The 16,394-nt window shown below is 35.4% G+C and overlaps 1 protein-coding gene across 1 annotated transcript in view; it reads right to left on the bottom strand.

Annotated features, from left to right (window-relative positions):
- Positions 1 to 16,394, bottom strand: part of PRKN (parkin RBR E3 ubiquitin protein ligase) — a 670,240-nt gene that overhangs the window by 170,362 nt on the left and 483,484 nt on the right. The gene's annotated exons all lie outside the window — the stretch shown is intronic.

Below are 16,394 nucleotides of genomic sequence, written 5' to 3' on the forward strand. Positions count from 1 at the left end.
TTATGAATGATCTTTGAATAACAAAAAAGTGAGGAAATACTTTCCAAAGACAAAGAAATTACCTAATAATTCACTTCATTAGTAACTAATAAACTCTGTTTGCGGAAAAATCTTCAACCTTGTTTCAACCTCTTCTCCCCTCCGTTTTGAAGAAAAAAACACAGATGTTTCCATTTTCTACCCATCCAAAATGAAACAGAGAAGTCCAACGAGCCTGCTCAAATAATTCACTCTCTAAAAGTGTATAAAATATTTTTGAGAACTGTTTCCTAATGCTTTATACCTTGAAGACCTCTAAAAACATCTATTTTTCACCTTTGAGGGTAAGGGAGTTTGAAATGACAGGCTCAGTTGTCAATGACTGCTTCTCTTGACTGAGGTCTCAACCGAGAGACAATTCTTCCTCTGGTAGGACATTTACAGACTCACAGGTTTAGTATAAAACAGCGCCTTTTAAAAAAACCTTGGATTTCAAAACAGCCACTTTTAAGGTACTAACATTTACATATAATAAATAAATAAAGGATTGTAGAATAATGTGATTAAGTGGTAATGTTGATTTTGAAACTTGTTATAGAAATTCAAAGACATGATTTCTAGCATCAATATAGCACTTGTGATTTAGACATTCATATCCTGTACGTGTAGATCTTCCCAAATGTTATTAATTCCTGCAGTTTTAGCTCCTAGAAAATACATATACTATTGAGCACTGTTCATTAGTGTCAAAACAMAAGTATCCTTTACATATTCTACTCATGCATTATGTATAAGAAAGGGTGGACTGACAGAATGTCAGAAGTAAATGGGTTGAAAATAACAGCTAAATGTTACCTAAAGGAGATGCAGCTCCTCAAACTGGAAGTATCACTAATTTATATGTTCTCTTAATCAAAATTGCCTAAGGAAAAGCACAGTTTCATTAAGCCAACAACGYAGTTAATTTGGCTTATTTTCGATCTACCTTCTCTGAGCTAAGCCTTAATAAAATTGTTTTGAAAAAARCCTTTTTGGAATAAACTCAACCCTATTTGTTATGGAGCTAGAATCAGGAAAAGGCTGAAAATGTGTATATTTGGAAGACCAGTGACCAGGAATTGATTACTGCCTCACGATTACATTTCATTAATGAAGAGAGAATCAGCAAGCAGTTCTCAGAAGAGGCAGCATAGGGTGGGTTTAAGATGTGGATTTTGAATAGCAGGAGTGGGCGCTTTCACTTGTGATCTTGGCCCCAGGCATCCCTCTAAAGACATGGAGGAAATTATCAATGAAGAGCACTCCCAAAAGCAACTTCCACAGTTGTGTTACCTGTGACCAGGCACCTTTCATGCCCCAGCTACACAAAGCCCTGATTCACCTGACTTTCAAGAGGTTAAAGTTAGCTGTGCACCACTCTTGCATAAACTTTGCTTTAGGCTCAGTTTAAAGCATGTTCAATGTAAATGAATGTGGATTTCATTAGGTTATTAGACTAATGCGGACACCGAATTACTTTTGAGCTAGTGTCAATTGATACGGCTGTATTGATTTTACAGATTTGTCTTCTAGGTAATTTCCTTTGGATTTGCAATCTTTACTTTGCTTCCTGTTTYATTGCTCATCTTGTGCCTGGTCCCTGCTGTTCATTTGTTTCTCTGTTAACAACTCTCTGGATAATATAAGGCACAATGAGTTTTTAACTGCAGCATGAAAAACTGGCCCCAGAGAAACTGATGAATTACCTCACCAAAGCTCTACCTACCTTCAGCAGTGCTCCACATAGAACACAGCCAACAACAGCGAAGAGCAAAACAAAATCCTCTCTGTATTAGACCTGGTCTATAACACTCAATGGGAGAGGCACAAGAAAGCCTCCATTTCTACTTATGATTGCTGCAATTTCTATCATCAATATAGCACAGCTGCCACACTTAATTAAAAAAAAAAAAAAAAGTAAGTAGAAAAAAAGTGAAAAAGTTGTCCTTCAACTGATATGGGCATTTGAAAAGGAGCGTATGTGAATAAAAAAATGTGGAAAATAAAATTAAAGGAAAAAAAGTGTCTTATCTCTCATCCAGAGGAAACTTCAGCTTGTTCATTTGCTCAGCATCTCTTAGTTGACCTCATTGGGTCAGAATTTGGCTGTAAGTCAAATACAGCTTACTAGAACCATTCATAACCTGGTCAGGTGTGGCAGTGAATTTGAACTTCTCAGTCATACTGGATATTCAGTGAGTCTGGGAACAGAAATGCAGATATCTCCACTGCAGTCTGCAGCTTATCCTTCCATACATCCAATATTTGAAGACTCTAATTGCCTAATAACTCAATCACTATGAGGCCAACTATGCAATGAAGGTAAAAAAACCCCAAACCCTGGAAATCTACATGGAATCCAAGAAGCATTTTTTTTTATTATTCTAGTAGTATATCCTGAAATGAAATAGTTTATGAATTCTTAGATGTATGATCCACGTTTTCAAAATTACTACAAAATGAGGTATATTATTAGAAAGATTGTTGTGCTCATTTTACAAATATGAAACAAAATGTTGATTTTCAATAGAACTAAGGGATTTAATGAAGAAATAACTAGAAACTAAGCCTTTTCCAAAATCAGAGAAATAAATAACTTAACCATCCTTCTCTTTAAGTAATCAACTAATATTGCGTCACTGTTATTGCCATTGACCACTGCTAACACCACATTTCGCTAAAAAACTTCCATCAAGGCAAAATTCAGCCTTGAAAGGAAGAATTTTATCAGTGGTTAAAATTTAAAGTGCATTAGAAAATTAAGTTGCAATTTTTAAGACAGAAAAAARTATAGCACAAATACTTGCTAACTCCAAGGGCTGAGATGAACTTTACATGCCACCAGTAAGTGCTGAGAACACATTTGTCTCATGAAGATTAGTTTAAACATCCTCAGGGCAAGTTATTACACATTCTCTATAGGTGGAATTTATGACAAGTAAAAAATAAGTGGCAAGAATAGGTGCTGCATACATCAGAAGACATCAGTTCTTTATTATTGTGAAGAAATTAACATAGAAGTTTGCTAATATGACTGAAAATGGTGCAACCTATTTAGTTTCTAAAAGCTAATTTCATACTGCCATAGACATCTGCATAAGCCATATATCAGAGAATAGGGGGAGAAATAAAAGTAGGTTAAAAAAACCACAACTGATTATGAAATGCAACATATTCTGAAAATATTGATTAGAAAAAAAGAAAAAACCCTAGAAAATTTGACTCAAGAAAATTTCTCTAGGCAAGCTTTCTGTTTACAAAATCAGTGCACTGCTAATTCAGCTTTTTAAGTTTTTGGCAATGGAAGGTTAATGAAGAAAGTAAGATAAACCATTGTGCTTTGAACAACTTGTGGTTTAGCAGCATTAGCCCCTTTTCTGCTTCTCAAAAACATTCAAGAAAAAAACACAGTGTAAAACATTTGATATAGAAGTCTGAACGCCTTTATGGGATATTTTAATTGCATATGATTATGAAGGAATATATTGGAATGGCCACAAAGACATATTCAGATGATGCAAAAAGTCATTTTATACTCAAAAAACCCAGATGTGATTATTAGTGCCTATTTGAAAATGTCAGTTTGAAAGGAGACAGCAAGTATTGACCTGTCTAATGATATCACTTCTCAGCTGTTGAATAAAAAAATACAGATTCCAGCATCTACATGGATTAATATTGAATGTGCACGACATTTTTAAGGATCTTCAATTTAAATCTTTTAAAACCCCCTGAGGTTTTAGTAAGAGAGTAGCTTTCTTGTGATTAAACAACTGCAACAATTATCCAGATTTCTGATCCCTAAGTTCAAAAGGAGGAGACAAACGTTCAGTATTAAGTGACAACTGTACTTTCTGATTAATAATTCATATTTCAGTAAAGCCCTCCTGTTGGAATATGATATTGGTATGTGAGGCAAAGTAAGGTTGCACAAGACCTGTTATCTGTGCCTGAGGCAATAATTTCTTGTTTAAGTACATAGCTGTATATTTTTCTTTCAATGCATATTTGTATTTTTTTACAGAAAATATTATGGACCCTCTAATGGAAAATTAATATGTTCTGTTTAAATATCGATTACTTTAGAAGCTCAAGGGAAATATATTTTAGTAGAACACATCTATAAAAAATTTCAGCTCCTAAGACAGGCATATAATCATGAAGTTTTTATAAACTATACCAGGCTCTGTTTTTGTTAAGACTCTTCCAACCATGAAGAACCCAGTTCAGCGTGAAATTTAGGCTAAAACATCTGACTATTGAGTAACTTTCCATGCAGCTATGGCATAGGACAYAGAGGCTGATTACCTGGTACCATTTCATGGAAGATCTTTCTATCTGGAAACATCCCTGTGGTGCTGTTGCCCAAGGCAAAAGTGATAYGCTCTCATGCAGAACCTAAGAATTAAGCCCGCTTAGGATGTAATGCCAGATGACAAAACCATATTCCAGGATCAGTGTAATGTGGCACTTACATCATTGCTACTGTAAGAGTTTTCCAATTTTCTAACTCAGTCTAACTCAGCCTTAGCAGTATTTTTRTACTAACAGAGATGGCAATGACAAGGTTCAGTCCAGCAGCAAAGAGAAAGAAGATCTGGCAGTCTGTGAATATRAACACAATCATTGGACTTGAGGGAAAAGCTGCATGCTGAATTGTTACTATGATTAGCCAACACAGACATTTGTAAGAGATCTCACTGCTCACTCAACACATTTAATGGACTCCCCGACAATGCTCCTTGTTAATACTCTCTGGGATACAGACATGAGGAGAGGGGTCCTGGAAATGTGTACTATATCAGATCAGAAGTTGAAGAGAAAGCTACAACCTCAGAGATTTCAAGAAAGCCTGCATCTCCAAGAACAAATTGAAGAAAATAATAGCAATTTCTGGAGATAATTTTCTCAGACTTCAAGTTGCATTTTGTGTTACCTCTTTATGCAGTCRTTTATCTGCAAGTTCTGGACAAGATAGGTAAGCCAATTGACATGAGAAAATTGACAATTCTCAAGTGATAATATTTAACCACAGATACCTTTGTCAAAACAACATGGAAGATGGGCAACCCTGTAGCAGACAGAAGAAGATAAGACATGTCTAACAGCCACATTAAACAATGTTGTCTTAGCAGACATGTAGAGGATACATATCCACTCTAAGGGCAGATTTTTGTCATATTCCACAAATAAGAGTATTTGTACAATAAGACTCTCGCACCCTAAAAGGAATACATCATTAGTAGATCACATGACTTTTTAATTACWAAAAACAGTACACGATCAGGACCTCATTGAATGACAGAATTCCTGACACGCAAAATAAGTCTAGGTAAAGACCTCAAAAAACTACCAGTAGAAAACTGAATAAAATGRGTAAGAGATTAATTTCATTTAGGGTGCTGAATTCAAATAGCTCCTCAATTAAATCTGAGGAAACCAGAAAAAGATCAAAGTTCATTAGCTCCAGTGAACAATTGAGAATTTCTAAAAAACAATTCCTAGGGATTATGTTTCAATGAAACAAAGGCCACAAATTGTCTTGAAAATGTTATTTCATTGACTTGTAGTTGGGGTCATCTATAGCTTGGGTATTCAGTTCTGTAATGCCATATGCACGAACTCAGGAAGGGAAGGAAATGTGCATYAGCTCTTCTAACAACAAAATCACAACAGCATCCTCGACACTGAAGAGGAATCTTGGTTCTGGAACARAATTTTGTTGTGCTTTTAATGATTCTTGAATCAAAAAGAGGGTAGTTTTATAGTAGACCCAGTTCTAAAAGCTTCTTGTTAAAATGATTTAGCTCATAATTTTAACATTTTACTCATGATCTAGTATCATCAAATAACTGAAATTCACTTTTGCAATTTTCATCCTTGAGTGGTGATGGACTAAGTGTTGAAGCTGATGGCCTATGCACCAAGTCCAGAGACAAAATACATAACAAAAGTATAGTTAAAGGAATCTAACAGTACCATTATTTGATGTAGATTAGTGATATCTACACTATAATATCATATGATATTATGATAATATTACCTATCGCCTTACAGAATTTCTGTTCTGTAAAACATAGCACAAAGCCTTGACTAAAATATTTTCAGGCACAGTGAGCTTGTTCACAGCATATAATCCTTGAGGGTTTGGTCCAATCAAATGGGTTCTTAGGTATCAAATAAAATTATCTTTGGWTATCATCCTGCACAAAATAAGAAAACACATGTTCTTCTGCAGATGTGATTTCGTATATTTGAGTGGCATACGGAACTCTGAATATTAATTGCAATAATTACTGTGGTTTGTATTAAGCAAATTGTGCACTGATGGATCCAGCTTTTTCATTAAGGGGTGCCTGATGAAAAGACATGGTGCTCAGATGGTCGCCATTTTCAAAGTCTGGTATACATGAGCTACACCTGTAAAATCACAGGCCCATCCGAGTGAGGCATGACTTTAATGATACCTAGAGTTAAAAGACTCAATAGAGGCTCACCGAGAAGCTTCTAAACAAAAGCTACAATCAAGTCCAGTTTTGCTACTATAAATGTCAAGCAGTGACAGTAAACCAAATGGTAGCTCACACTTCAGTCAGCAAACCTGAGACATTTAGAATGAGTTGGGCAGACTTAAACATTTGATGAAAAGAGCTACTCTGCATCAGTCAGTTAGGATGATCACAAGTTTCTTTGAACAATCAGAGCCAAAGTTTTTGTGAAGATACTGGTTGCTAAGACCTGAAGGAAGACTAATTTGGCAACAATCTGATTCTGTTTCAAGTATAAGATATAATCCAATGTAACAACTTGATAGCATCTTGCAGGTCAAAATGTGCAATCCCATCTCTCTTCTGGAGCAACAGAATAACTCACTGAAGTAATTTTCTGCATGCTAGTTTTTTAATAAAATGAGTTAAATTTTCAGTACTTAAGATGCTCTCCACCCTCTGTTCTTTTCTGCAAGTGGAAATATTTTCTGTGGAACCCTTTCCCCTGAGAAACAAACTCTCACCAATTTTTTTTTTTATCTTGGAGATGCAAGCAGGACTGGCGCTTGTCAGTGTCCACTGGAGAAGGGAAGAAGGTTCAAATAGTGGCAATGCCAAAGAATCACAGAACTGTTCATCTGTTTCACATGATATATAACCTAATTTGGTTAAAAAAATACGTCAGTCTGTCACCAGAAATTGCTGACTCGAAGTACACAGAGATTTTATAAAGAAAGCAACAACACTCTGTGCTGCTCTGCTGTGACTTGAGGTGTATTTCATTAAGGCCTGCCTTACTGCTGAATCCATTCCTAATGAGCAGCAACAAATTTAAAACAGTTTGTGAATTTTTGAAGGCTGTTGGTGTACCAATTGCAATAAAAATAATGCACCACAATATTGTCATCTGACACAAATGGAATATTGTGAGCTAAATCTCCTCTTTCTAGATAGTTTTAAATAGCCAAGGTCCCTGAAGTGATCAAAAATATCCACATGAATGAAGTGTCTTGACATGAAAGTAATGAGAAAGTCTTTGCTCTCCTACCAAAAACTGGGATCAAACATTATATCTTCTGGAMTTTCTAGCATTTGTTACCAGGAATGTCTTCTAAGAACCGCTGCTATGTATGGATTTTGGGAAACAGCTGCCATTATAACTGTAAAAAAGAGTACTTTTCAAAATTCCTGCAGTAGAAACCACCCAGAAAAGACAGTAAGTGCAAGGACTTTATGGAATAACAGTCAGCTCACTACGTGCAGCTCAAAACTGCCAGACAGCCACAGAAACTACACCATGGCCCATGCTCACCAACCCCCAAAGAACAAATATCCAAAGTCTTAGTTTCCTTGGTCTTCTCACTGGATGCAGCAGCTTCCAGAGAAGAAAGGCTACAAGAAATTTGGTATCTTATCCTGGAATGCAGGACCCTCTTCCCTCTCACCTCTCATTTTTCTCCTGCCCATCTTTCTCCCCCAAGACTGTATTGTGACAAATTRCACGTGCTGGAACTCAAGCTCTGCACTAACAGCCAAGATGAGAAGCTGAGTAATGGTGGAAGTTCAGGACCACACGTTATGGAGAAGCTTATTCAAAGAGCAATAGTCAAAAAGGACAGTAATCTATTCAAAAGCTACAGGAATGATTAATAGGTATCATGTACCACTATATGAATAACTGCAGCTCCTACTGGTAATTAAAGTGGGTTTTCCCAGAAAAAAGGAATTTGAGGGCTTTGAGGCTAGTGACCACACAGTCAAGAACTCCCTTTGTAGTACTGCTACATGGAGAGGAGGGGCAATGGAGCACGGCAGCACAGTGTGACAGAATAAAACTTTTCATCAAGATAAAAATTCAGAGGCCAATCTGAATAAAATGGGGTCATGATACACAGCAGAAAGGCAGAATTAGAACTTTATCTGCAGTACTGCCAAAGATCATTTTAATGGCTATACTGGTCTATGAGGAACAAAAAATACATCCTCAAGAAAGCAATAAGAGGGTTTCAACAATAATGAAATATTGAGGGTCCTCTGCTTTAGGCATGAACAGAAGGATTATTTCCACTCAGTAKAACATTGGAAGAAAGAGAGAAAACAGTATTCCTCACTCCTTTAAAGATTACAGAAYGACACACAAAGACAAGGGGTGTAGCACATAACCCTAGTAACACTTGCTTATGCAGTGTCAGTATGCATACAGATAAACACTCAGAGGAATCTGTTATATTTTATTTCTCTGCCTTAAAGAAATTTTTCTTGCCTTGTTTCTAAAACCAGTGAGTGAACTTAAATATGCCTGAAGCAGTCTGCTTAGATGCATCATCTGAAAAGCACAGCAATTGTTGCTGTTTTCCTCACTGTACAGAAGTAACCTGCCCCAGCTACACATACACACATACACAAACAAAAAAGAGATGATGAGTTAAAAGAAAATGAATTATAMGAACTGTTAAATTTAACACACAAGTGCCAGGATTTTACTGACTTTTGGCAGACAGACCACAAAGCATGGCATGAAATATCATGAGGCATGCAGCACAGAGGCAGAACACTATTGCATTCCTGGTGCAAATGAAAAATGCATRTTAAAAAAACCCAACAAAACCAAACAAACCTCCCTGTTTATTCTGGATGAAATATTCAGATTTAAAATATCTTACTCGTAAGCAAACTAACCATGCATTCCTTTCACATATGACATAGAACATACAACATAGATTAATACAAAAGATGCTACATGATTCAAACTTCCTTTTAGGAAGTCCAATAAATGATTAAGATCAAACCTTTGAAATTAAAAGTTACTAACTCTTTTCAAAGTAGATTGGAGAGCTCATGCTTAGTAATTATTTTGTTATTTTGTTGCAGAGTTTTTATTAAAAAGAATTTTACTGTAGTTTAATACTTTCAACTAATTCTTGACTGGTCCACTTGTTAAAACTTAAAAATCTTTTCTAAACACTAAGGCTTACAGAATTAAGATTTGGTGTTTTTTTTTTCTTTTTGCATTAGTATGAATACTGCAGGTTAGCTAAGGAGAGGTAATTAATAGCTGCTACTGTTTTCTATTTCTATGTTATTGCAAACACTATTTTATCAATTAGTTATGAATACTTATACCCATCATCTGTTAGCAGTGAACATAATCAATGAATATTTGGAAAGAAAATAAAGGGAATACAGATGACAATGAAAGCCAAAAAGACAATCCAGGAAATTAAACTCACTCCTCCCTTGAAAATTAATCACTTCAGTTTATAACTCTAAATATAGGTGTGGGAGTAGTAGGAAGTAGGATGATAAAACAAGTCCCAGCAGTAAATAGGTTTTTCCTTAAATCAGTATAAATGTTGAAGGTCTTAAAATGTCAGAAAAGCTCATGCAGGCATCTCTTTAATCAGTTGCAGGAATAGATATAAACTTACTAGATGCTTGCTTAATGCTTTTAATCTCTCAACCCCCAGTGAACAAACCAGTTTTGTTTATGTAACTTTAGTGTTAACCATATTTTAAAATGAAAACATCTCTTGCAAAGTTTGTATATTTTGAGCCTATTTTCTGTCTTGTTTTTTTAGCCTTTTAGTAACCTTTCTTTTTAAAGCAGAGTTAGCATGAAAAAGCATAATTTAATTGAGTAATAAAGATCCTAATATTTTCATGCACCTAAGAAATTTAATATGCTCTGAAGCTCACTGAAATAAAATAAATTCAATAAGGTTTTGCTATTCCCCAATCATTTTTTAGTTATGCTTTYACTACCAGTGTGGTTCTTGTGATGGGTAAAGAAATGACAGCACAGAAGTCTGAGTCTTCTACATATGCAGCAGCTGGGAACAGTTCAATGGAAGCAATGCAAAGTTATTCCACCAGTGCAGATCCACCTCACATCTGACTTAAAGTGCCATCTCTTCTAAAGCAAAATGGCCAGCCATGTTCACCCAATTTTTTTTACCCTCATGTGGACTTTCAACTGTGCCAGACTGTGTCTGATGGTTCTATAATATTCTTTCCAATGTACCAACAATCAACACCTGAGTAGAATTTGAATGAGAACTTCCAAATCTGCACATCAGGTGCTTTCCTCAGGGAAAATGGTAGATGAGAAATCAGTCATGAAGAGGTAATAAAGGACTACATAAGGAAATAAATACTGGTCTGATATTTAAATGCCTATCATGGTACAATATAGTTTATATTTCAAACTTTGGTTAAGATATCTACATTAGTTACAAAGCATAATCCTTAATATTTAATTTCAAATCCCCACCATGGACTCTTTCAGCATAGTTTGTASTGCAACATTATGTCCTGAAGCAAAAATCAAAGCTACCATGCAAATATATGGCTCTTCTACATAATATCCATGACCATTGCTAACAATTGTTTATAGCATTATTGTTATTGATATTATTACTACTACCATCAAATTAAAATATAGCTAGAAATCAAGGGATTCATGCTCGACAAACACTGAATAAGAATACAGCCTATGTACTATGGGTCTTCCARTCTAATTTAAAGAAAAAAAACTGAGCAAACACCAAAACACAACAAAAGAGCAACAACAAGGGAATAAACAATGTCAGAAAGACAAATTGACTATCATGATAGCCAGTAATATTGCAGAGGAGTTGCACACACTAGCTAAACAGTGGTACAGGCTGTATTCATTTCAAGGACCTGTGCCAATGACATCTTCAATGACRTTTCTTTTGGCATTGATGCTACAGATGCTTCCTCCTCCTTTCCATTTCCAACAGCTAAGAAACTTAAATTACCCACTTGCCATAACCTATTACAATTTGTTAAGGATTCACTATGTCAAAAACTACTGAAATGAAAGCAAGAGTAATGTAAATCATGTTGATTTTTTTCTATATGCAAAAAGGAATATAAATTAATGAGACATCTCTATCAGCTGTATTGCGAAATATGGATACATTTATTTGTTACAGATGAAAATTCATGAAAGAACTGCACAAAGACTACCACAAAGAGCTGAGTTCTAAAAACTATGGAAACAAGCTCAGTGAAGAAATCTGACCAGAATCTTTGGCCCTTACTAACAAGGAAATCAGCCCAGGGGCAAAAATTTGGTGACCTTGCACAGAACAAACTCCTGAGTTCCATAAGGTTACAAACATCAACAAGAATAACCCAGTCTCCCTTCGAAATCCTCCCAGTSAGCCTCCTGCTACAGAGATTTTATGGGTCCTGCCTTTCAGTGGGGTTTCTGAGACATGACACTTTTGCTGGATGTGAGTCAAATGATTATGGGACTCTTATTCTGGCTGAAGTCTTCTGCAGGTATCAGTGGCATAACTCAATTGCCAAATGCAAAGGAAATCCCTCAAAAACCTTTTAAGTATGATGAGTTCCCATGCTAAAAAGAATGTTTTCATTACACTCTGATTGTAGACTCTCCTTTAGAAAGCACTTGCAGTTTCTSTGCAGTCACTTATGACACTGGAATTTTGATATTTAGGTGCACAGAAATAGGATGATGCTTGCCATGTAACTCAAAGGGACCTATTGCACTATATAAGCTCCTCCCATCTCATATTTTGATTCATCAGGTTACAACAAAAAACAGAAGGCATGATTTAGAAACACTTTTCAATTTTTCTAATCCTTTCAAGCGCTTTGTTTCTGCACAATCGATTAAAAAATACAGTAGGCAACATTTTGTCTACCTAAACAAGAAAATGGCATTGAAAAAAAGGAAGATAAAAAAGAGAAAGCATGAAAAAGGAAAAAAAAAATCAGTCTGCTCTCCTAAAATCTCCTTAGGAAGAAAACTGCTCACAACTCAAAACCAGAGAAATAACCATTTAAAAATAGATTCTGTCTGCTGSCATCCATCATCCTTTCCCCTGTTTGTCAAGACTCTGTGGCCTTGAGCTCTGCTTTAATTCATAATGGTAAATTAAGTTCATCCTTTATTTAATCTCAATTTAATAAATTACTGCTAAACGGTCCTTCTGGTAATTTATTAACATAAAATAATGGCTTTAAAGGAGGTCATTCAAAGCCATTCTGAGCTGAAGAACAGTTAGACCACAGCATTGTAAGGTTTGCAATCAGTTAATATGTATCTCTTCTACATGAATTTTGGGGGTTTGGTTAAAATTTCTATAATATTATATTTTTATAGTAATACAATTTTTGATGGGTTCAAGAGAAAATGAAAATTCAGTAATAGATATTTAGTTTTATCAGAGTTCACATTGATACTCTTATTCAACTGCTGTTCTGTAGAAACATAGTATTACATAAGTCCTAAAACTTCCCCTTTGGTCTCAGCATCCTTCTGAAAATGGTCAAAATAAAGGCAGCATTAAACTGGTCTGTTAAAGACTTCTAGACTCAAATAAAATACCAACCTGTAGCTTAATATAAGTCAGTCTCAAAAGGCAGGTTGGAAAAATGTATTTTAATGCCCTGGAAAAGGAGGTTTCTGTTAGTCCATTCAGCTGGTGTGAGGTYAGAGAGATTCAGGGCAATCATGTTCAATACTATCTAAAAAGTCATCTGGTTTAGATTTTGGTTTGGATGCAGTTGTGGAATATTTTGAGCAAGCAAGAGTCAAATTGTCTTATGTGACTKCTCCTCCTCAAAGTCATGGCAAATGAAAAATGAATAACGCTGATGAATAAAAGCCTCTGCAGAGAGAGCAGAGATACAGAGTCACAGTGTACATTTTTTGAAGAGCATTTTGATTTTTTTGAAAGAACCTTAGTTCTCAATGGCAGTACATTGGAAACAGCAATGCATCTAAGCATGGACAAATATCTGTGATGGCATTAATTGAGCCTTGTTAATAAACACTAGATTCACTTACCAAAAGTTTAATTAGATGCAAAGCAAGAGTCAAACATAAAGATAGCTGTAATATCCCAGATTTCAGCTAACCATAGTAGGTTTTTTTTGCTTCATCTTGAATATCTTGTTAAAGATAACTCTTCTTGTAACAGCTGCTAAGACTTTTTAAAGAGCTATACCCTCCAGCATCCCAAGATAAGGTGAGAAGTTTAAACTACGAGAAATACCTTATAAGTGAACTTTGTAAGTCTCAGAACTCCCTGCTGCTGAAACATGAAGTTCTGTATGGTCAACTGTCTGATTTAAAATATTAGCTTACAGAAAAAGTATTTTCTCCTCCCTTCTCTTAATTTAGTTGGTCCACCACAAAAACAATGTATGCAGAGATCAGAAATACCAGATGGTAAAAACCATTCCCCTTAAAAAATCTTCCCTTCTACTGTGATGAAAAATGAAAAGAAAAATGACATGAGAATGAATGATRGGTATTAACTGGAAATTTTGCCAGTTACTGTATATTATACCTTCGTATCTCAATAAAAGGCACACCATGTGTTTTATGGTTTTGTTCTGTTTTTAAAATCTTTGCTTCAGCTAAAACTATTAATCCCAACCATTTGGCTTATAGCAGTATAAAAAAAGGTAGTCTTTTAAAACAGAAACTACATTTGAAGAGGTAATTGAGGGCCATATCCTTAATAAAAATAGCAACTGAAAATTTGCTCTTTAGTTGGAATTCTAGGTGGGCAGGCAGAAGAAATTAGATAAAGGTCAGATTTTTAGTTATAATAGTTATGCATTTTTAAAATCACAGGTTCTATTTGTTGTTAGAATTAATGTAGAGAATGAGCTATGGCAGGGGTTTTGTGTTGTTCCGGACCTCTAATGTCAAGTTTATGAAATTTATTAGTTGAGTGAATTTTGATTAATTGACCCTGTCAGTGCTCAATACAAAGCAATGATTACTTCTAAGACTAGTAGWTCAGCCAGATTGGTCAAATGTAGGAATGACACTTGAAGCTTTTACATTTTGTGTCAAATGGCCAGAACCCAGAAAGAAGCAGCCTGTGGGCAGTCTGTGTCTTACAGTCCTCAACTACCTTTGGCAGTCAATGTTAAAATATGCTCCAGAGAGATTGTACTGTGGTAATAATACAAAGATTCATTAGCTAAAAAGCAGACAACTGAAAGAAAAGTGTGAATGTTTTCAAAGTGGAAAAGGAAACAAAGTTCTGTGATAAAAAACATCAAAAAGGTTWCTCCTAAGTTATATGAAATGGCATCCTTGCACCAATTAATCAGCTTTTCTGCTACAGAATAGTATTTCACCTGGATATTCACAAAGTCAAATCTTTCTGGATGTCCTGTAATTATGCATTTATAAACTGCCTTAGCCTTCATAGGGGAGAATATTTTGCTCCTGTCAGTTTAATAKCCGCTCTGCTCTGTATTTCCATCACCCCACCCTCCTCAATGCAACAACAACAAAAAATTTGAAATGGAGTAAACTAAAAAGTCATAGCACATGGTATTGCCTTCTCAATACAAAGGTGGTTTGTTGTGTTTGAATACTGACAATCAGAGATTACACCCTTGCAAAACTGAAATATGTATTTGAAGCCCAGCCATTTACTGAAGGAGAAGAAAGAAAAATCAGTTTATGGGATGGAGGAAGCTTAGTGTCATAGGCATGGTGAGAAAATTCCCAGCCAAACCTGGTACATTTGGTAAGTACTGAAAAAACAAATGAAAGGAATTTTCTACGTAGTTGAAGTTATTCCACTAAAATTACTTTTGTTACAACAATTGCATGGGGATAAAAAAAACCTATTCAGAAGCAATGGAGACATATTATGTTCCATGTGTTTAAATGAATGAGATCTGAATGAAAAAAAAAAAWTGCCAGGAAATAGCAAATATAACAGCAAGACAAAAGAGTGTATTTAGCAGCATGGGCAACAAGGCTTGTAAAACCTTCTGGGTTCTGTTTGCAGCCATGAGGAAACCTTCAACAGCTCAAGACGTGGTCAGCAGTGCTCTTCAAGCCACACAGAGCAGATAAGGACTAACAAGCAGCCTCTCTCTTAGCATTACGGCTCCTATTGCTGCTGCTGCTGCCCCTKGTCATGAGAAAATTTCTTGATTCCTCTACACATCAGTTTCCCTCACAGGTAAAATGTGAAGAAAAACACTAATTTTCTTTGTCATAAATTTTTGGGTTTACAAAGCACTCTAAAATGTGAAATACCATGCAGTTCACTTCCAAGGACTTCAGAGATTCAACTGATCTTGGTGGGAGAAAACAACATCCTTAACATGTCTTGTTCCTACAGGTTCTTTGTCAAACACTGAGATAACAGGTTGGGTTTCACTTGCAACATTTCAGAAATGTGTAATTTTGTTAAAAGTAACAAGAATGAAAYGATGAATAAACACATCAAACATTGCAACTCAGTATATTAAGGATACATCATGGATGAAACTGAAGCTGAGGTTTTTGTAACTGTGTTTATAATTCTCAGGATGTCTTATATTAATATGGATCTATCTAGTAAGCAAACCAGTCAAATAATTTTTTTCAGTCATTGATTCTCTTCTAGTTTAGAAGATCAGGTATATTGAATACATGCATCCATACAGAACAAGCAGAAAGTTTTAGCATGAGAAAATCTATTATGCTATTAACCATTATAGTTGGCAGGCAGGCAGGCARTATTTGCAACTTAGCTTGCACATACATTGTAGCTGATATCAGCACAATGTAGAAGGGATTTTCTATTACCACTCCCAATCATTTATATAGATCACGGCAGTAGGATTAGTTCTTAGTTTGATTTTTCAGGTTCAAATCCTTTCCTAAATCTTGTTGTTTCTGTAAGATAACATTTGYGTCTCAGCTGATCTGACTTATAGCTCTACATGTTAAATTGGTGGAATAAAGTAATGAGAATGTTTTTAAGAAACATGTTAAAAATTTACTTCAGCCCTCATAGTTACATTGCAATTACTGTTCATCTTTCTGAGAAAACACCCTGCAATAAATATGCTAACACTTTTCTCAGG

The sequence above is a fragment of the Malurus melanocephalus genome, unplaced genomic scaffold (assembly GCF_030028575.1).
Source record: "Malurus melanocephalus ecotype Western Australia unplaced genomic scaffold, MMel_1.1 scaffold_5, whole genome shotgun sequence".
NCBI lineage: Eukaryota > Metazoa > Chordata > Aves > Passeriformes > Maluridae > Malurus > Malurus melanocephalus.